General features: G+C 53.9%; 1 protein-coding gene across 1 annotated transcript in view; it reads left to right on the plus strand.

Moving 5' to 3' along the window:
• The first annotated feature begins 12,249 nt into the window (after positions 1 to 12,249).
• The window catches only part of PACSIN1 (protein kinase C and casein kinase substrate in neurons 1), a 51,253-nt gene continuing 41,226 nt past the window's right edge, over positions 12,250 to 22,276 (plus strand). Inside the window, exon 1 of the mRNA XM_019546728.1 lies at positions 12,250 to 12,477. The gene's annotated coding sequence lies outside the window, so the exon portion shown is untranslated. The remainder of the gene's footprint in view (positions 12,478 to 22,276) is intronic.

Consider the following 22,276-nt stretch of genomic DNA (forward strand, 5'->3'; position numbering starts at 1 on the left):
AGATAAATACAGCCTGCAAAATTCCTTGGTGGGTTCAGAGTAATCTGAGTTTTTGACTCTGCTCTGACCCTATTTGCAAATACACCTTTTGTGCCATCTAATGAGTGTGTGTCTGTGATTTTGGTGGCCTCCAGAGAAACGAACCGCTTTAAGCATCAAACAAGTGCTATCCTGTGCTCTTCATCCAGGTGTCCTTGCCCCCCTTGAAACATTGGTGAATGTTCAAATTTCAGTTCAGATTAGAGATGCCATTTTCAAGTTTTTTTGAGGAAACCAAACAGTCAAACATTCAACCAAATACATGGGCCTGCCATCACGGCCTCCACCCTGCCAGGCTTTGGCTCTCGTGAGCCTCTAGAAGGGGAGAGTTCCAGCTTTATACCAGAAAAGTAATACAGTGCTCTATAGTAAAAGGCCTAATCCACATTGCTACTGGCCTGATTACTGGAAATCATTTTACTGTTGTACACTGTAGTCTCTTGCCTAGCAACACTGGAGTTTGCATGCATTTATAAAGAAAGGTGTATGAGCAAAGCAGGAAGCCCTCACGGATAAAGCAAAAAACAATATATGCTTATAGGGACAAACGGAGGCAGGAAGACTTCTATTACATTCTTTCATTGCATCATTTAATAATTCATAGATAAATGGGATAAATTGTTCTTCTCCCGACAGGGGGCAGCAGATTCCTCATCCCAAATTGTATTAACACAATAAATTCCCCACAAGGTTCATATCACATGGATGAACACATTTATGTGTTTAGTGCAGTGGTTTTCCACCTTTTTTCATTTACAGACCTCTAAACAATTTTGAATGGAGGTACGGACTCTTTGAATTGCCATTGTGGGTGTTCAGCAGGGGTGTGCGAGGCTTCCGACAGAGCTTTGGATCCAGAGAAGCTTCAGATGCTTCAGGGTCTGAAGCAGCACATCCGGGTCGAAGCGCTGGCCTCGTTCGGTTTCCCAAAGCAGTTCAGAGCTTCTAAACTTAGCGGGGTGAAAACTTCAGGGCTGGTAGCTCTTCCTGAGGCTACAAAGCCTGCCAAGTTTCAAGAAGATCAGTGCAGGGGTTTGGGGGGAACTGCCCCTCAAGCTGCGGACAAGCAAAACTGGTGCTGTGGGACTGGCTGTGTCTGTCTTGGGGTGGGGAGGGGAGACACTGCTGCAGGCCTGGCTGCCAAACTGCTGTATTCCCACTTACCAACCAATCACTCATGATTCACTCAGGGACCAGGGACTGAGAGACCAGTTCAGTCCACAGGACGTAGCTACTACCTAATGACTCAACGAGCATCAATTAGCACCGATAAAACCAAGCTAAGGAGAGGAAAGACTCAATACAGACAATCAGTTGCTCCAAGACAGACACAGTCTTGGCACAAGTTTTGCCTGTCAGCAGCTAGGGTGCAGGGCCCCAGAGCCCCCCTGCACTGATCTCCTCCACAGCTGGCAGGTGTCACAGCAGGGGCCACCATCCCTGCAGCTGTCACCCTGCTGCGCCTTAACCCATGCAGTGTCACCCATGGCATGAGTTTTGCTTGTCCACAGCTGGAGGTGCAGTTCCCCCAAACCCCTCCACCTATCACCTTGAAACTTGGCAGGCTTTGTGGCCTCAGAAAGAGTCAATTATTTGGTGCAAAAAGACCTGAGCTCATGACTCATGCTATGGTAATCCACAAGCTCCAGGCATTTGCTTGCTTCAGGATGGAGCCTGGCACACACTGACTTGTCAACTTGATGGGCTGCACCAGTGCAGGGAAGATGAGGGCAGGTGGACCCAGGTTCCTCTCCGTGCAATTTATGCTCGTCTCCCACATGCTCCCCATGGTCCCTCCACCTGACAAAAAATTGGAAGCCCCCTGAACTGGAATCCAGTGCAAAGATGAACTGAATCAAAAAGACAACAAGTAAACACATAACACCCCAAGTCAGCCCTGTGTTTCCTCAAGACATCAAGGCAGCGGCTGACTCCCAGGGAGGCAGCTCTTTCTGTTTGGCTGAACACAGCAAGAGAAAAGGTTTGCTCTGCCCGGCACAATAAAGGTCACATTGTCTTGAATGCAGAAAGGCTGGGATGAATGGAGCTTATGTTTCCCCAAGGGAAGAGAATCCAGCATACTGTCAGAGGTCCACACCAAGGGAGCTCATCCTTCTCTTTGGAGACATAATGCAGTACGGGGCATGCCTTTGGGAGGATCAGACATCTGATCACGTTTGGGAGCAGGAGGCTGTCAGGCAGGAGCGGCATATGAGCCCACTGTACGCATATGCATCGTTCGACTCCATCAGCAACTCCAAGATGACTCTGCACATTGCACCAGACCCATCTTCTCTCCAAACACCTTCCTGAACACGGGGTTTCATATTTACTTAACCATTAAGCCCGAGTCAAAAGCACTTCTCAGCAAGCGCAGGATCTTTCTGTCAGGGCTTGGAATAACAACAGAGTTGTCATGACCCATCTGTCCCACTTAAAGGACCTACATAATGAGTCAAAACAAAGCACTTCATCGAGACACTGTTCACAGTTCCAAAACGCTCCGGATTTGACAATGGGGAAAAGCTATAATTATAGCAATCGCGATTGCTAACAATAATTCTACGTCCAAAACAAAACTATGCGTTTTCTAGACCAGTGAAAAACAATCTCTGACCTGAAGAGCAAGGCACTGGTGTCAGAAGCTGCTGTGTCAGGAGGAGCCCTTGGCCTCTCTCCCCCGCTTCCCCTCAGCTCCCACCCCACTGCACACAGACAGTATGCAAGTGTCAAATGATCTCTGCAGATGAGCACTGTCTCCCATCCTAAAGCCTTCGTGAGCAATGGCTCTGCCTACGCAGCAACACGAGAGGGTGCTGTGGCTATTAGAATAAGGGGCTGCACAGTGCACACTATTGCTTTGGCAGGGGTCGTAGCCAGCACCCAAAGGTGTCTCTTCTCCCCACAATCCATCCCACTGTTGTGCCACCCAGCAGAGAGCTTCCCATCAGGCAGACCAGCCAACAGTCACCCTCCCTTGCTACCGGATTGCCCCTGTGTTCTCCCTCCTGTTATTCACCAGTCCTTCCAGAGTGAGTGCAAGGCAGATTACTTACAAGAAGGGATCAGAGTCAGCCTCTGCCTTTAAACTCAGGCCTTCCCGTGCAAAGAAAAAGAAAAAAAAAGCTGGGGGCTGCTGTGCTCCGGCCAAGGAGAAGCCCCTTTTGTGTGTTCCTGTCAATCTCAAGGCCAGTTCTGCTGAGAGATGCTCTTAGATGCTGAATCATCTCCTCCGGCTCTCTGGTGTTAACGCATCTTTCTGATGGCTGAGACCTAGCATAGATAATGAGGCTGGGAGGACTGCTGCAGAGGCTAAACACAGCCCTCCACCCTGGTTTGGAGATTTTCCCCTGGCCCCAGGATTTCAGATCCCAGCATCACCAGGCCCTGCTTTACTCGCAACACAGTTTGGATCTGCCTCGCCACTTATGCATTATTAATTATTGTTATCATCAGCTGTCAGAAACAGTCCTGCAGGACTGAGCTGCCTGCTAATTAGTATTTGCCCATGTGTCCTGGTGGTTCATCCTCTGAACTGGCACGTGGGAGACAGAGCTGAGTTCGAAGCCACCTCTCCATCTCTTACTCATCTGCTCAGCAGGTGCTGCCAGCACCATGGAAACCATGTGCGTTTGGTCCTTTCCCAGGGTGGGAGCACCTTGCTTTGCAGCCTGAGACGTGGAGGGCTATAGGGTCAGTGAGAGTGTTTCCACTAACTTCAGTGGAGTCTGGATCAGAACTGCTCGCCTGCGCGTCACACGTCTAAGTCTGCTGATCGCTGATGTAGAGTCTTCTTAGCAAAGCTGGCAGAGGTCTGGGCTGCTTGGGAGCAGGAGTGGGCGAGTTGTGGTTTCTTTGAGGGTCCAAGCTATGAATTTCAGTGATGACTGAACTCTCCTATAGATAGCGCTGGATCTGATTCCCTTCTGGTGCTGGGATTTACAGCTCATTACCAGGAATCAGGGAAGCTGCATTCTGTTCTTGACCCTGCGCTGGACTCCTGTACAGCTGCCAGTCGGTGCCATCACTTCTCTGTGCCTCAGTTTCCCCCACTTCCCAAACAGGGAGAACCAAGGCACTTTCCCAAAGTGTGTACAAGAAGGACTCAGTGATGGGGGTTCTCATGGCTCAAAGCGCTCCCTAAAACCTGATAGCCTCCAGGCTTGGGGTCTGGGTACAAGCCAGGTGGTGTTAGTTATTGTTGCATGTTCCTTTGTCCATGTATGAATGGTTCTGCGTTTCAGAAGAGAAAAATATAAACTTAAAAATAAACCCAATGCTGTCCTCCTTTTGCCTGCCTGTCCCCTTCCCTCAGTAGCTGGGAGGAAGATTTTTCAAAGCACACAGCCAGATAACTCAGCTTGCCTGGAGCTGAATTCAGCCAACACAGAATAGGTGTGAAAATCTCCTTTAATCAAGATGGTCAGGAAGCCCCAGTCCTGACTCTCCCGGGCAAATCAACCTGCAACCTTTTCCCAGCCCGCTACCCTGGTTGCTCTTCAGGTCAGTGCAGCGTAGCAGAGGGACACCTGGGTTCTGTGCCTGACTCTGGACAAGCCACTTTCTGGCTCTTTGCCTCAGTTTCCCTAGCTATAAAATACAGCTGGCCTCTTTCTGGAAAGCTGTGTATAAAGAGGGAAGTGTGATTGTCATTCTCCTGCCCAGATACCCAGCTAAAGCAGAGGCCACTCAGGATGGGGACTTAGCCCATGTGATTCCCAACAGCCCTGCCAGACCCCGGCACCTAAAGTGACTTGTGCTTTCAGAAACAGATCAACTCGGAGGCAGACCTGGGCTGGCTGCAGAAGGTTGGAACCTGACGAGCCTGCTCTATTCAGCGTGGCTGACAGGCGAGCTGTCCTTCCCGGCGGCAAAATGAAACGGGGCTTCATTTAATGGAGCTGCTTAATATTTTATAAAGCAAGTAAAGAAATACTGGTGCTCCTGTGGGGCTCCTGCTCGGCCCGAATGCCAGCCAGCTGCCTGCGAGCTGTGAGCTCCCGTGAGCCCAGCCAACGTCTGATGATCATTCGGACAGACAGTGTTTTCAGTGCCGAAACGACCCCATGGGGCACGATCAATTATAGCCCCAACCCAGCCTGCTCTTCTGCGTGGCCCCAACCCTGCCAGCCTACAGCAGCTACTACCGGTGGACCTGATGCTGGGGGAAGGGAATCCTTCGGCCTATAAGCACCAGCACACAAACCCAGGAAGAGTCCGAGTGAAGCATGCGGCCATTCACGTAGAGTTCAGCTGGTGCAGAACTGCTCAGCTGATTTCCGGCCAGAGTGCTCAGCTCCCCATACCACTGAAACCTAAATGTTTCGCACCGAGCTAGACGCCTTCAGCAGATCTTCATATGAGCCAGATTTCTGGCTCACACAGCATCTGTGCAAGCCCAGGAAACCCCACACAGGGGCAGAGGTCCATCTGGACAGACCAGACGGCAGGATTGAGCTCTTAGACTGCAAACACTTCTTGGCGAGGATCATGCCTATGTTACTCCCTACAGAGGACCATGCATCAGCTCTGCCAGTGCATTCACTTAGTAATTCATTAGCAACCATGCTCATCAACAGTAGTGCTAAATATTATAATGATCAAGAGCTGTGCTGGTGCTGCTGGGATTTGAATTGGTTGGGCCAGAGAGGCCCTGTCTTTTCAAGCCCAGTGAAACATCCAATCAAGGAACCAGAGAAAACGAGAGTGGGTCTTTCAGGTCCCTGAGGTCAGTGGATTTTGTCAGGAGAAGAGGCAGATTGTGGGGCTTGGATCAAGCTGGACTCCAGCAGAGACTCTGCAGGGGATTGTTAGGTTAGAAAACCTTCCAACAGACTTTCTTAATCGGGTCAGCGAGAAGCACCATGCCTCATTAGGTTTATCACCTAGAGCTCCAGTTTTAAGGTCTCTGGAAGGGGCTAGCTCTGAACTCCCCTTCTTCAGCTGAGAGTCCCCTCACCGGTGGGTCAGCCAGTCCAAGACAGGAGAGTGGGCACTGCAGCAATACAGGCTGCCACTTTGTTCGCACCCACATTCCCATTTATCTTGGCTGCTACAGCCCTTGTTGCCCAGCGAGGCATACTCTCCATTCCCAGCGATGCCTAACACTGGGCGCATCTACACATTCATTAATGTGTCTTAGGTACTGCACATTTAGTTTAGTACTTGCTTAATAAAGTACTAAACTAAATGTGCAGTAGCTAGAGTTACTGCGCAGTAGCACCGGTGCGCATTTTTTTCTTGAGGCTTACTGCGCATTAGCCTAATAACACTGCACAGTAGGTTATTAGCACGGTTTTTAACTGCCACGCTACTGCGTAGCATTTTTAAGCTAATGCATAGTAAGCATCTTGTGTAGATATGTCCACTGTATGGGACAGGCACCCAGCCTGCCACAACTTGCTCTCTGCCTCAAGGCTTTTCTCATTGGGCAGGCAGATTTCCCAGGTGATCCTTGGTACCTTGCACAGGCATCATGGTTTTCGTGGCATGTGGCCAATGCGCCACTGGGGTGCATCAAAGTCTAAAACCCCTTTAGTACTGGGGCTGCCCACATGACCATCAGAAAAGCCAACCTGGCTTATGGGACCAGACAACATGGCATACAATTTTTTCCAGGCTCTCAGCACTGGCTCAATTTTGCTTCTTTTGTGGTCAGTGCTAAAAACTCCTATTGACCTGACCAAGAGCAAAATTGGGCCACTGTTGGACACTTTGGACAGGTATGGTGGGATTGTCTAAAGAAGATTCATATCAGCAGTATGGAAACAGAGGACAGGGAAAGCAGCCCTGTTTGGGGTCCAGTAGTATTAATGGCACTAGTCTAACATGCGAGATCTCAGAACACTTTGCAATATTTCTGACATTGCTTCGATCGAGGCTTAGAGGAGTGTGGTCCCTGTTATGCAGAGGGGAGAAATGAAGGCACACAGAATGGAAGTAACTTGCCCCAAATGTCAGGACTCCTGTAGTAGTGCAGGGTACAGCCCTTCAGACTCCTGGCCCTATGCCTTGGCCACAAGACAGTCCTTCCTCTCCAAAAGAAGCCAGTTGGTACAAGAGCTTGTAATCCCACACAGGCACAGCACATCGCATCTGGGGGCAGACACAAACCTGTGTGGAGCCATCACACACTCAGATGTGCGCACCAACACATCACACATCCGGACGTGCACCTACCCAATCTCCCTATCCACAATGGGCACAAACACTTGCTTAGCCACAACTCGTGGCGACGAACGTTTGTTCACCAGAGCGCCCCAAGGGATGACGAGGTCGAACGGCCATAAACTACTACAAGACCGTTTCAGGCTGGACATAAGGAAGAATTTCTTTACTGTCCGAGCCCCCAAGGTCTGGAACAGCCTGCCGTCAGAGGTGGTTCAAGCACCTACATTGAACACCTTCAAGAGCAAATTGGATGCTTATCTTGCAGGGATCCTATGACCCCAGCTGACTTCCTGCCCTTTGGGCAGGGGGCTGGGGCTCAATGAACTTCCGAGGTCCCTTCCAGCCCTAATGTCCATGAAATCTGTAATAGCTTATATAACCTCCATCAAGAGGTCCTGGCCCTGAGATGCACTTGATGCCCTAGACTTTTTCCATCTTGAATTTCTGTGACCTACAATCCAGGATGACTAATAAATGCAAGCAAATGTCAATCCAGCAACACATGTTTTTCAAGGCAAGGGGGTGAAATCCAATGGGGACAGCAGGGTACTGGGAAACTAGGTCTTGCCCCAGCTAGGGCTGGACTGGGCACCCAGGACCCCTGCATTCTCTTCCTGACGCTGTCAGTGATGTGTTACCTGACCCTGGACAAATCATCTGCTTGAAGCTACCACGTTTCTCCTTTGTCTGATGGTGCCACTATTATTGCTCTGTCTCTGGGCAGTGATGGGGGTCTCAGCCCATTACTACTTGCATAGCTTTCACATAGAAGGCCCTGGAGACATGGAAAGAATCACTACAGATACAAACTGTAGGAAGACTTAGAGCCTGGAGCAATGCATTTCAGGCAGATTGCAGCTGCCAAAGAGGATCTGTTGCTCGAGGTGGGAAGAAGAGGTGTGAGGATCAAGAAAAAGAAATGACATCATGTTCTGGTTTCTCACAGCTGTTGGAGAAGTCCAGGCCTAGATCTGGGGGAAGCAGGATGAATAATACAGGAGAGAGAAAACTGTCAGACACCGCACAGCACACACACGCGCCTTTCCCAGCAAGGCTTCCTGTAGCCTGACTCAAATGACGGGGAAAGGGGCTGGGGCTGGGGCACATACATTTGCATCAAGCAACTGATCTGGGAGGAGGAGGAAATTTATAGCCTTTCATCTCCATATCCCAGTGAGGATAGAACGAGCCCCAGGGCCTGTGTCCGGAGCCCCTTCTGTACCACAGGATAGAGTCGCACGGCCCAAAACCCTGGACTGGAGCCCCCCCACCCTGTGTCAACTGTGTCCTCTCAATGCATCTTCTCTCCCCGCTGCATCTCCAACAAAACTGGAGCGCAGGTGGAAAGGCTGCTCTGGGCCCTTGGTCCTGGGAGCATAAATCTTCCCGCTCCGGCAATGTCATGCAGCCAAATGCAAATCCTACATATGGAAACAAGGCCTGCAGACCCTTCCAAAGGTCCACCCCCCTGGAAAGAAGCATCTCTGAAAGAGTTTCAGGGGTCACAGCAGGTAGCAACTCAGCACAAGATCCCAGGGTAAAGATCTACTGCAGTCCTTGGATGTAGAAACAGGGGAGCAGGTGTAGGGAGGTGATCTTGCCTATGCTTACAGCAGTGGTGAGCCCATTACTGGACCACTGAATGCAGTGCCAGTGAGCCTGTGTGATGCGGGATGCTGAAATACTGGAGAGAGCCCAGAAAAGAATGATTCAAGAGCTGGAAAAAGTCCCCAGTGGTGAAGACCAAAAGAGCAAGATCTCTTCATCCTACCGAAGCAGAAACCAGCAAAGTGATTGGCTGGTGGTGCAGAAGTACTAGCAAGGGGAGAAAAGAGCAGCAGATACTAAAAGGCTCTTCCAGATAGCGGAGACAAGCTGAGCAAGAGCCGATGGCTGGAAGCTGAACCAGATGCACTCGAAGTAGAACCAAGAGCAGCGTTCCCCAGGCTGCTCCTTCTGGAGATGCCTCCCTCTCACCTTTCCCCCTTCCCACTCCTCCTGGACCCTTCATCATCAGAAGAAGGCCTTTCATCACCAGCATAGTAAGAGCCAAGAGGGAGCCCACCACTGTGGGTTCTCAGGCTGCACCTGCACTGCAGTCCTGCTGCATCCCAGGGACCTTTCCCTGCTCTTCACAGACCTTGAAGCAGCCCCTCTGGGGGGATGGAGCCTGGGGCAGGAGGGGAGGAAGGGGCAGGCGTCATGACAGGCAGCAAGGTCACCCCAGGCCTCACTGCCTTTGGTACCAGTGCAGTCCCCCAACTGGTCTCCAAGTTCCACCTTTCATTTTGGCTTGTGTGCACATACATGCCCCAGGCAGACGGACCCCCACCGCACACAGCCCAGACAGGCATTGATCAAACTCAAAGGATCAGCAAGAGGTGTGAAAAACATAAGCATGCATCACTCGGTGCGACTGCAGCTGGCTGGCGTCTGCTGGCAGGCACGTGGGCTATAAGCGTGTGCCATCAGCCAGCCTTCCCCTGCCACCCGTGGAGTTATGCCACACCCGTCAGCAATTTTAGTCACATCCCTTATGCTGCACAGTGCAGGGCCTGCCCCGTATTCAGAAGGGAGGCCTCCACGGAGAGTCCAGGTGCTCTCATGATTCAGCCTTTACATCCATGTCAGCACCAAACCTGCTATCTAGTATATAAGCGCCGTAGTACCAAGGTTTCTTGCACATGACATGCACCTTTCCCTTGAAAAATTAGCTGCTGGAAATTGGGGTATGCATTATAAGTGAGGAAAGGAAATATCACCTTTAATTTGTTCTGCCTGCAATCCTGCTCATAGCAAGTGTGAAACTATGCCACAGACCCCCCATCAGTGGGTGACGGCAGGGTTTGCACTTGCCCTTAACAGCCTGCACGTTGTTTCATACCAGGTATGCAGAGGTTTGGCTTTTTAGGAAGTGACCCAGGGCCTGGTTCTGCTCTTCCTAAAACCAAGTTAATACAGTGATTCCACTGGATTTGAACCAGGGTAAGCAAGAGCAGCATCTGCCCCGGCGACCATTACAGGCGCAGCCAGCCATGAGCCAGGCTTCTGCCTTTTCTTTCCCAGGCACCTCCATCTTCTTCCTAATTACTCTGAGAGCTGTAGGACACCAGGCCATTTCCTGTGCTAAGGAGCATGATATTTAAAATAGCCACTAGAGGGTGGACAAAAAGCTTTCGTCTTGATTCTTTTCTCCCTGCATGCTTGGCTTACAGTGGCCCACAGTCCCCAGCAGAGCAGGCTCCCAGTTGATCAGAGTGATACCAACAGAGATGTAACACGTCTACGCTACCAAGAAGAGCCAGGCATGGACCAAAAGTTGCATCTGCTCCACCATGATCTAGACCTGCCTATAGATACCTACAGAAATGCCCACTTGCCTGCAACCTGAGGAGCTACTGCCTGTGCCATACACTTTGTGCAGTTATTTACTTGGGAACACAGTGCCCTCCTGAGCTGGCATTTGGCATCCACTTTGGGCTGCTGGGAGTGGCTACATAAGATGTAAAGTAACCAAGTCCCAAGCCCTGCCCTGGTAGCTGTACGTGCCTGTATTCTTGTACACCGACCTTCGGGCTGTCTGGTTTCCATACCTGCCCCCCAGGACATAATACTCTGCACAACTGTCACCTTCACAGAGTGAGGCTCAAGGCTGATGTGCTTTCTTGGCCAATGCTGATCTCACCTAAGTCAATATTTACTCCCTGGGCCATAAAAATAGCTGTTCCCATCACCCAAGCTCCCTGGCGTACGCTGGGCACTGAGTTAGCTAGCACAACCCTGCAGACTTCCTGGGATTTGCATTGTGTAACCAACACTAGAGGTGCCCCCATATCTCTTCCTGTTTCTGTATCAGCACATTAACTGTAATTAACTGTCCCAAATAATAGGAGGGTGATACAAGTGAGATCACATGAGATCAGAGTGAGATGGTATATCTAAGTCTTGGAGAGGTAAGGAGCCTGACACATGCCTTGCTGCTCTCCAGCTCTGCATCCATCTCCCTGAAGCAGCAGCACAGCACAGGAAGGGAGCAGGGTCGGGCCCGTGGTACCTATTAGCGTGGACAGACTGTTATACGCAGCAGCATAACTGACACTGGGTTCCTTACCCGTGGAAACCTCACTGAGCATCAGAAAGGGGCAGGGGTGCAGTGCTTCAGGGTAGCTGGCACTACTGCAGTGCCGCACCCTGGCAGGAAGCAGGTAACCACCTGTTTGCCTTTTCAGCTAGTCCGGGATGGAAGCAAACAGAAGAAACCTAAACCAGTGCAACTGATGCTGGTAGAGTTTTCCCCTTGATTTTTCCAGGGGTAGCGCCCCATTGGACTGGCTAAGGTGGCCCCACTTTAGGGGATCTGTATTCTCTCCACGGCTTTTTAACACTGCCGTCATGCTGGGTGAACGGATGGAAATGGTGCAGTCCCTAAGGCGGCACATGGAAGAGGGAAGTCTGAGCGAGGGAACCTGCCTTGAAAAGCTGAGTGTGAAAGATGGGGATGGCCCAAGGGTGAAGAAGTGACAGCGAGGGCTTGGGGCTCTGAGATGTAGATGTCCTCACAAGCCACCAGCTACCTGGGTGTCCCCCACCACCAGAATGAGTGGAACAGGGGGTGGCAGGGGCTGCTCCTCACTCAACCCCCCTGCCCACAGGGAGGGCACCTGGCTGGGACCTGGCAACACCGTGTCGCCCCCACTCAACGTCTCAGGGAGCAGGGGGGTGTCTGTAGATGCAGCTAGGAGCTGACCCGGAGCCTGAGACTTTGAGCCTCGGGGGAAGGGCGAGCGCGTGCGGTGGTGGGGGCGAGGAAGGGGAAGTAAAAGTTAGGAGGAATGAGAAGAGGCAGTGGGAAGAAGAGAGGGAGGAGAAGGGCAAGCGAGGGACGGAAGTACCCTGGGGGAAAACCCATGGGGGCGGAGAGTGGGACTGCAAAGTGTCTCTCCCAGGACAGGACAGGCGGGTGCAGCTCTAGGCTAATTTACTGCCTTCCCCGCGGTCGTGTTTTCACCTTGCGCTGTCAGAGTCATTACCCAGAGCCCAGCCCAGGATTGGCTGGCTAAAAATGCCTCTCTAATCCCCGTGCTGATCTTTACCCCCTCCTCCCCATCTGCTATGACCTTCCTTCCAGTGTGCAGACGGAGCCAGAGAGACGGACCCAGCAGGCTTCGCAGGCAGCCAGCCAGTCCGCCAGCAGAGCACCCCCGCCCCGGGCAGGTGTGGGCACCTGGCCCCCCATGATCCGATGACCTCCACCATCCCTCCTCAAAGGTATGTCCCAGGCGGCGCTGCGGGCACTCGAGGCTGAGTGCTGGGTGGGGCTGGCACCAACGCGGTGACAGGCTTTGTAGCCAGGCGGGTGCCCCCGGCACCACATGAGCCGTGGCCGAGATGCGGCTGTGGCAGGGGGAACTTCCCCACCTTCCAGTTGACTTGCTATTAGTGAATGCTAGGGAGAGAGGAGGACTCTCACGTGGCAGTGGGATGGGCCGGTGGCAGTGGTGAGCTGGTAAGGCAGCATCCAGTTCTTCTCCTGAGCTCTGCAGCCTCATCCATGCCCACCCGGCATGGGCAACGCCATGCTAGGGACATGCTCCCCGCTTGCTTATGCTGGATTTCCACTAGACATCCCTGCGATCAGGGGACTTCCGGCTGCGCCACCGGGAACTGCTCAGCCCAGGCGCCATTGCCCAGTGACTTTGCTGGTAGGAGAATGACAGGAGGCCCCGCGACTCCATTCTGCACCGGCCAGCTGCGCATGGAGCAGTGTAATGCCCTAAATAAAGGGGCCACAAACTGCGCAGGACCTGGAGGCGGTGTCACCAGGACTAAGGCACCATGGGAGCTGTGGGCACTCAGCCCCTGGCCGGATCAGGCCCCCTGTGATCACAGAAGGAGCAGAGCATAAGGTGAATGCCCACTGTAATACCAAACCTGGATGGTCTTACACCCGTTGTTGTGTGGCGCATGGGACGTGTGGATAACAGGTCTCATACACATAGCCCAGCAGCTGTTACCTGGGGCCAAAGGCTGGAAGGTGCTGGTTAGAAAGCCCCACGTGAAGGTGGGGAAGGAGAGAGCCCTGGGCCCACACTCTGCACCCCAAGACTCCCTCCCGACCCTAAGGCAGGGGCTGCTTAAATCAGAGTAATATACACCCCTGCTCCAGCAGTGGCCTGTACACACAGTCTAGCTCAGATTACTCCAGGGCTGCTGCTGCTGGGATCACAGCTGCACACAAATGCTGTTCCAGGTCCATGCCCCTGTTGCATGGCCACATTGCACAGCCCCAGAGTTCGATCCCTAGGACTGTGGCTTCCAGACCCCCTTGTAGAGAGCCCAGTTCACTCCCTCCTTTTCCCGCTGGTCTCAAAGGCTGGGAAACTGGCATGGGTCTGAGCTCAGCTGTGCTGCATTTAAGAACTAGCGACCCACGAACGCTGCCGAATCTGCGTCCTTCCTGCTTTACGCGAAGCCCCACAGAACGCACGAAGCAGAGTAGAAAGAGCAGGGCGCGATGAGCGAGGCTGCTAGCGCTGCTGCAGCTGGGCGAGACAGAGGGGGGATGCCCAACGGATGGGGAAGAGTCAGCTCACTGTCTAGAGCGCCAGTGATGCTATGTTGCCACGTTTGTTCTAGTACAAACTAGGCATCGGGGGCGTATTTCTCTGCTTCCTCCTTTCTGCCTCTAAGGCAAACTGACCCAGGGCGGCTCTAAACTCTGCCAGCTGGAAGAGACCCTTCAGACCGTTCCTCCGTCCCCCGGGCCGCCTGCATCCTGGGGATGCTCCGTCCCTTCCCTGCCAATGCGAAGGGCAGGAAGCAGGTGGCAGGAAGCTGGAGCTGTGCACAGAGCGCCAAAATGTAAGGTGTCTTTGAACTTGGCCCTCACTTTCTTAAATAGACAGGAAGAGCAGTGGGTAGATGGGGGAGAGGCCTGGCTCTCAGACCAGGCTGGTGTTTTGGAGCCCAAGACCACGTGAGGAGTTAAACTGAGAATGCAGGCTCCCCACCCAGGATCCCCAGGCTGAGGATGGGCCGTGCTGGGTTGAACTGGGGTCCTGAAGGCAAAAGGGGCTCCACTGACACCCTCCCAGTGGAGGCAAAGCAGGCCTGGGATGCTGACTTGGGCGGGGGGGTGCTGTCTGCCTGGGGGCTTTGTGGGGAGCAGGAATGAAACATCTAGGGAACGACAGCCGACTGGCAGATGCCAAGTTCAAGAGGCTGGAAAACTCCCCCATTGCAGAGAAATCAGCAGAACCTCCCCTTCATCTTCAGGAACCACAGACCGGGGGGCTGGGCCCTGGTTCCCATGTCAGGCTGCCCTTGGCTGCTCTCCCTGCCTGCCTTGGGTATCCGATCTCCATCTGCTTCCTGTACCGGACCACCCCCAGCCCCAGCGCCTGCATCTAGACTCTGCTGTCTAGACATGTCCTCCGGACGCCAGGCCAGGCGCTGTAACCCGAACAGGCTGCTCAGACCGTCATTAGGCTGCAGCCTGTAGCCGGGAACCCCAGGGGACACCCACTGCCTGCTGCATACTGTACATCCGCTCTCCCTGGACCTCCCGTGCCTGCCCCAGCTCCACATGGCTGGCTGGTGGTTCACGCGCTCGGTGAGGGGCAGCTGGTACTAGCAGCCAGGGCAGGTGGAACCAAGGAGCTGGTAGCACTGGCTCGCGCGGCTGCTGCAACTCACCTGGGAGCTGGAGCCAGAGCAGTCATCAGGGTCCCTGCGTGCACATGCAGCATGTGTGGGCAGGAGGGTGTCTCTGCTGCCGGGGGTCTCTCCTCCTCCTCCTCCCCGTTCCAAGGCAGCTCTCTCAAGTCACCGTGGGCCCCTGCCCTGGCCTGTGCTGGGAAAGGCAGGCAGTATTTACCAGGCTCCCACCCCTTGGGCGGGTGAGCGCCCTGCTGGGAGATGGCGAAGTGGGCTCTGCTGCTGCAAGAGGCAAGTGTGGTTGTTTCTCCCAAGGGAGGGGAGAAGCTAGGGCACGGGCTGAGCAAGGCAAGAGGAGCAGGCCCTGGAGCGGATGGGTCTCAGCTGCTCTCTCGTGGTCAGGCCCTTGGTGCCGGGGTGGAGGAGGAAGAGGAGTTTGTACTCTGCGCCGTCCGTGCGTGCTGAGCAGGTGCGGGGAGGCACCTGCTCCTTCCTTCCAAGCGCTGCAGCTGCAGACTCGTAGCTACCTGGGCTCAACTAAGGCAGGTGCCACCACCCGCTCCCTGCTTCTGCTGCTCTGACCTACAAGCCCAAGGGGGTGGGAACAGAAGCAGGCTGAGCTCCCTGCCCCGCCTGGCCTTTGGGGCTGGGGCTCCGCTTGGCTTTCCAGGCTGAAGCCCTGCTTCCTTCTTCTCTGCCTTCCTAGCAGCTGGGTCTTTAAAGCATCCGCCCTCAGAGCGCCCCGCAAGGCAGGGCGACGCTAGTGTACAGCTAGGGAACGGAAGAGAGGAAATCATTTTGCGGCAAGCCGCACAAGAGACAGGCAGCCAAGCGGTGAGCCCAGATCTGAGGCCTGCGCTCTAACCACTGGGCCATCCTTCCTGCCCCCCTTGGCCTTTCTGCAGGGAAGTGAAGTAGGGTTGGACAGACACAGGCAGTTTGAAGACCACAGTCAGGCTACCGGCTGGGACGGTGACCCCGTCCCTTCCTGCCCCGGGTTTGCTTTCCTAGGCGCTGGCTCCGTCAGGCTGGACTCAGTAACTGCTACTGCTACTCCGGGCTGTCCTGAGTGTATCACCCCTATCCAGCCACTTCCTGCCAGCCTGGCAGCTCTCTGAGATGGACGTGGGCAGGAAGCACCAGTCTCAGTCTTTACCCCAGAGGGGAATTTCCCCCCTTCTCTGCCCAGCCCTGCACCCAGAGATGGCAGCCGCCAGATCTGCCCCTCCTTGCCTGAGCGCTGGGAATTTAAACACAATTAAACAGCACCAGCCATTGCTCTTACAGTTTATTATTCGTACTGCGGTAGAACTACTGTATTGTATGCACACTACGTACGGCGCAGGTACGCCACGTGTCACAGGACACAGCCCCAGCTACCTGACCCTTGGTTTCCGAGACAGGCTCCGGGCCCGTGACAATCCCTTGCTCATCCCAAACCCGGCTCATCCCTGCTCGTGCCACACGTCTCCCATCATATTTGGGTCACAATGCTGCCGTTAAAATTCCAGACGCAGAGGAACTACAGTCATAAGGGTGATTACCCTGTCTGATTTAACACAGCTCCTATAGAGACTTGCACGCACGGCATGTGTAAGCGAACAGCCCCTTGCCGGTTCACCAGAGTCTGATTTTGCACCACCAAGCCAGGGCCCGGCTTGCAGCTTTCTTTGCTGCCTATTTGCTGTCCTTGCACCTGCCTTGGAAGGGAAGCTGCGAGCACTCTGCTAACCAGATTAAAACCCAAGCTCTGCTCTCCTCACTGCAGTGGCTCAGAGCTGCCTCTGCAGAAATGCTAATGCGGACACTGCCTCGGAGATGCTCCCTGGCACATTGCAGCAGCTCCCCCCACGTCTCTGAAGGCAGCGGCAGCATGGAGGCACCAAGGGATTGCTCTCTCTCTCTCCTTCATCAGTGGTGGAAGTGCAGGAGGATCACGTGCAACCCTGTCTGGCTTGGGTGAGCCCGTGGTGGTCTTGATCCGGTGGCGGCCAAGCAGCTCTCCTAGGATCCTAGCTATTCCTCGTGTTCCTAACAGTATCCCCATCTTGCTCCAATGCAGCAGCCCTCCATAGGAGATAGTGGCTACTCCTGCGATGCTCATGACATCCCAGAGAAGTCCGATTCCCAGCTAAGTCCGAGGAATAATAAGAGAAGCAGAAGTGGCTGCAGATGGAGCTTTCCCAAGCTAAAGGCAGCTCAGAGTCAGGGTTTTGCTCCAGCCAACTGGGGAGGGAGTCAGGAAGTTTAGATCCAAATCCAAGCACAGAGACGGGGTAAGTGCAGATGCAGACTCAGGGTTTGGGCCTGTGGCAGACAAAAGGCTCAGCTTCAAAGTCCAGAACCGGATGTAGTTCTGGACACCACCACGGGCTGAGCTGTTTGGTTCTGGGTCGGACCCGTGCCTAATGTAACTCTCCTCTTCCGCCTGAAAAGCCAGGCTGCATGCCAATCCGAAGCAACGGGCTGCACGCTCTGCCTTTTGCCCCAGGATCTCAGAGCACTTTGTGATGAAGCCCTGGCATCGTCTTGAGATAGGTGAGCATGACCTCTGTGCTGCAGGGTGGTTGCATGGTTAAGTGACTTGGCCAAGGTCACAGCAACACAGACAGGGAAAGGACCCAAGAGCTCCGGTTCCCTTGTTCCGCACCCCGCAACCCCCTCCCAACAGTGGTGCTGGGCCCAAACCCAAGCCAGGATGTAAAGATACAAGCAGCTTCATGGTCATGGTAAGAATTAACCACCAGCAAGTGCTGTTTCCCATGTATTTGCCACAGCGGCCACATTTCCAAGCTTCCCTCTACAGTCAGAAGGACTAGCCACTTCCCAGGCAGCTGAGATTCCCTGGTGACATGGGGCTGGCAGCTGGGACTCTGAGAATACACCGCATACCATGCGCATCACAAGAGTGGTGGCACTGCAAGAGGCCCCCGAGCCACCTGGCAAACCAAGGTAGAAGGCATGACTAACACACGCACAACAAGAGGGAAATGAGCCATGATAAAAATGCAGCCATTTCTGGGGCTCAAAAGCAGCAGCTGTTGAATTTCACGTGACACCAGGTTTTGGAAAGAGCAGAAAACCAGAATCCAGCTGCCCTGGAGGAATCTTTGACAAGCAAAATGTAAATACCCCAGACTTATTTCACTGGCCTGTCAGGGTCAAAGCCACCACCGCCAGCTTGGGTACCACTGTAGATGAGGATGGACAAAGAGAGAGAGAAAAGACTTCAGGTTTTGATTTCTTGCCAAACCAGGTAACTCCCTGTAGTTGTAACCCCGCTGTGTCAGGACCTCCCCAGCCCTTATCCGAGCCATCTTCAGTTGACAAGTGCCTGTCACCACCAGCCAGGCTGTGACCCGATCCTCTTCAGCAGCTTTGGCCCTGGCCTTGTGTCCCCAGTGGAATAGTGATTAATAGGCTGCAAGTACAGATAAAGCTTCCCAGAGAGGCAAGATAGATTTAACTGTAACAAGATTGCACAAGGCTGGTTGTGCATTGCAAGACAAGCTACAGAAGAGTGAGGAAGAAAGGGAAAGAAAATGGGAGAGATGGAGGAAGAGCGAGATCAGGGGAATGAGATGCGGAGGAGGAGTTGCTACACTGCAAACCAAGCTCCTGGCTAATATAGCTGGTGGCTGCTCCTCTGGAGTTGCACCGCATCTTCTTTGGTCCCTACGTGGAAACTGCTGCAGGGACATTAGTGAGCCCTATCTGCTGGATTTGGCATTCAGTTCCCCCCCCAAGTGATAACGCTTCTCCAGAAGCGGGATAGCAGGACCCGCTTTGTGACTGGCAGCTGTGGCGCTCATGTTCAGCCTTCTGAAGCACCATTGCTTGCAGGAGTGGTGCTCAGCTTCTGGCCTGTGGGCCTGATCCAGCCTGTCATCCAGCCCTGGGATCGCCAAAAAATTGGCAGTGGGGGAGCAGTGACGGTACTAATTGCAACTCGCCCACTGCCAAATTTCCAGACCCATGGGGAGCTCTGTGCCCAGATGATGCGGCTGGGGGCTGAATCATGCTGGCATGCAGTAGGGCCACCACACAGAGCACTTCATGGCCAGATCTGGCATGCAGGGTTGGGACAATGCACTGGACCAGGCCCATGGGCAATCCCCACACGCGGGCTGGATCCCTGCCCCATTTCTGCAGCCTGCAGGGAGAGTTGAGCATCCCTGGCTTAGAGACAGGAACCTTGCAGCCCCTTCCAGGTGGGAGCAAGGCCCCGTGGGGTACAGCCAGGACGCCTGGCTGAACCAGTGCAGCTGCAATGCTTGGAAGTCCTTGTGGGTCTCAGGAGCAAGCCCCTGCAGACCGTGCTGATGGAGCCCAGAGCTGATCTGCAGACTGTCCCAGGTGCTGCAGCCAGCTGCTGCAACTCACGTTCGTGACATGACCGGGGATGGCTGCTGCACGCTGACGCAAGGGTCATGTTGATAGCTCATGTGAGGCACAAGCAGATTGCTGCACAGCCTTTATGAATCACATGCACAGGCTCAGGCAGGCAGGTGGGCGTAGCACATACCAACACAGGAAGGTGGAAGATTTTGCTGCAGCGACTTCTCCAAGCTGCATGAGCCTTGCCATGCCGGACCGCTGAGAGCAGAGCAGTGCTTGAAGCCCAGCGGTGCCCTCTGACAGCCCGGAGGGCTTCTACAGATGGCAGGGATCTCTAAGCAGCTCTCTTAAGGTCCACCCTGCCTTGGGGCTCCTCCGAGCTAAGTGTGGAGAGGCGGCTAGTGCACCAGCCCATCTTGGGAGGGCATGTCAGCAGCCCAGCTGCAGGTCCAGATCTGGAAGCAAGGTTCTCCATGGCATGGGAGGCACAAGGGACATTTTAAGTGACCGAGTCAGGATGGTAAGTGCTCCTCTTGCCTGCACGGAAGCGGAGTATTGTAAGGACAAGGACAGCAATGGGGAAAGGGCAGTCTTGCTTTGCACAACTTTAATCTTGGGGAAGGGGAAAGAACCTGCCTCACCTCCCATGGAAAGGGAAGCTTTCCAGACCAGTCTAGCGACCTGTATTCCCACATAGCAGACAGCCGAGGCTCTAGGGACACAAAGACAGACTCGGGGACTTTGCCTCACCTTAGCCATGCTATTGTGTGGACTTCTGTACACAGCACCATGTAGAGCAGGGGTGGGCAAAATGCAGCCCATGGGCCAAAGGTGGCCTGCCAGGCCATTGTAGCCGGCCCACGGGAACCCTAAAAAATTTAGAAAAGTGATATTTATCTGCCCCTGGCTGCCTGTCATGCAGCCCTCGATGGCTTGCCAAAACTCAGTAAGTGGCCCTCCGCCCGAAATAATTGCCTGCCCCGATGTAGAGCTACCCTAGCTAGCCTCCCTAAGTAGCCACATCAGCAGGGCCAGTCATCCCAGGCAGAGCTCCGCCGTAACGCAGATCTCCTGGAGCTAATATTTCTGCATGGCAGACCGGATGGGCAGTCAAAGCTAGCACGGGCAGCTCTAGGCATTGCACCACATAGCCGTACCCCATGTGCATGCTTGAATTCAAAGCCTTGGTTTTGTCCTATGCAAGTCGACAGGCATTTGCCAGGATGTCAAGGGAAGCAGAAGCAAACGTGCCCTGCTGTAGCCATCCGAAGAGACAGGAGCCCTCTGCCCACAGAGCTGGAACGACGGAGGCAAGGGCAGGGCAGGATTCCCTTACACGGATACCAGCGTTCAGCTACCACCTGGGTATCGACTGCATCGCTAATGAGTAGGCTGATACGAAGAGCCAGCAAGCTGCCAGCGCTGCGGAGATCATACATAATCCATGCCAGCCTTGTGCTCATGCTGTGGGACACGGCAAGGTCTCATGGTTACAGTTGCTGAGGAACCACCTCGCTGGGATACCTGATATCTGATCCAGGGACCAGCTGGGATGCACACAAGAGAGAGGGCAAAGACAAAGGAGGTAAAACAAGACCCTGATTCTCAGTCTGATTGGGAGATATCTTCAAAAGGAGTGAGCTGACCTCGGTGCCAGTGTCCATCTGTCCAGCATCATGGAGATAAACAGCGTCTGTGGGACAGCAACTGAAGCCGAGTCCAGCACGTGACTGTTCAGCGGCCCGCGGAAAATAGGTTCAGTGAGTCTGGGTCCAGCTCGTCCCCACTGACAAACTTGTCTCTGCCTTTGGTGCTGACCGATCCAGGAGAGAGGCTGAGGACTGGAAATCCCAGGAAACCAGGCTGTGCTCTCTCCACAAAGATTGGTCCTTCTAGCCCAGGGCTGAGAAGCCCCATCCCAGGCGCCAGGTGACTTCCTTTACCTCTGTGCTGGTATTTCTCCAAGCATACAATAGGCGTCATGAGACTTGCCCCCTCCTGTAAAGTGCTTTCAGATCTATGGCAACAAGGCCCCTCTCAGTGTGTTATGGGAGCATCCAGAATTAAGCTTCGTAAGGCCAGGACAGCAGTCTGCTGTGAACAGCAGAGTGGAGCAGGGGGGCAGAGGGCAGAGTTAAGGTTAATGGAGAATGCCCTGTCATTTCTAAGCAACAGCTCTGGGAACAGCTTTCACACACAAAAGATTTTGGCTGATTCTGCAAGGCTTTACGCTCTACTTCCCACGGTGTTGCCTGGCATGAGCCTGCCATCAGCTGGGGTTGGACTAGATGACCTCTCGAGGTCCCTCCCAGCCCTGTTTCATGCGATCCTGAGCCTGCCTGTAACACAATAGCATCTGAACGCTACATCCCGTGAACTCCACAATTTCTGGGTATGTCCTAGGACAGGATGAAACCACTGATGAATTGACCTTAGGGAAGAAAATTGGAGACATGAGAGGGGAACCAGGGCACACAGGGAGCCTCTTGGTAGCCAGCCATAGCCCCAGGTACCTTGGCACTTGTCCAGGGACCCAGTTGATGGTACCTGGTAACATCTTTCTACATACCCGGTTTCTCCATGGAGCAAAACAGACCAACACCTGGAACAATTTGTCTCCCAGACACAAATGAGACAGGGAGGGGGCTCTGATGGGAAAGAGAATGGGGGACCCTGATATGGGTCACGCACAGAGCCCTTATCATGGTGGCAGGGTGGGCATGGGGGAAACCTCTGTCATGGTGTGACAATGAGTGGGGAATGGAGCACCCAGAGCCCCAGACATGGGGCACGGTTATCCAATGAGCCCTGAAAGGAGGGGAAGGGGCGGGTGGCACGCAAAGGGGGTGCAGGGGGCAGTGTGGCAGGAATCCCTCCCCTGTGCAGTGAGCTCAGCTGACAGGACCACGGCTTGTGCAGCCCCTCACTTTGCAGCCACTTTGGCTGCAGATAAAGGGGAGCAAGCTGCAAGTGGCAGTCAGGCCCCTCAGCTGCCTGGGCACTTGCGTAAACCCTACGAGGCACCGGCCAGCCTCTGTAGGGGCCTGACTCCCTCTGTAAACCTGGCCCCCAA

This window comes from Crocodylus porosus, unplaced genomic scaffold (genome assembly GCF_001723895.1).
Source record: "Crocodylus porosus isolate Cpor-Errol unplaced genomic scaffold, CroPor_comp1, whole genome shotgun sequence".
Taxonomy (NCBI): domain Eukaryota; kingdom Metazoa; phylum Chordata; order Crocodylia; family Crocodylidae; genus Crocodylus; species Crocodylus porosus.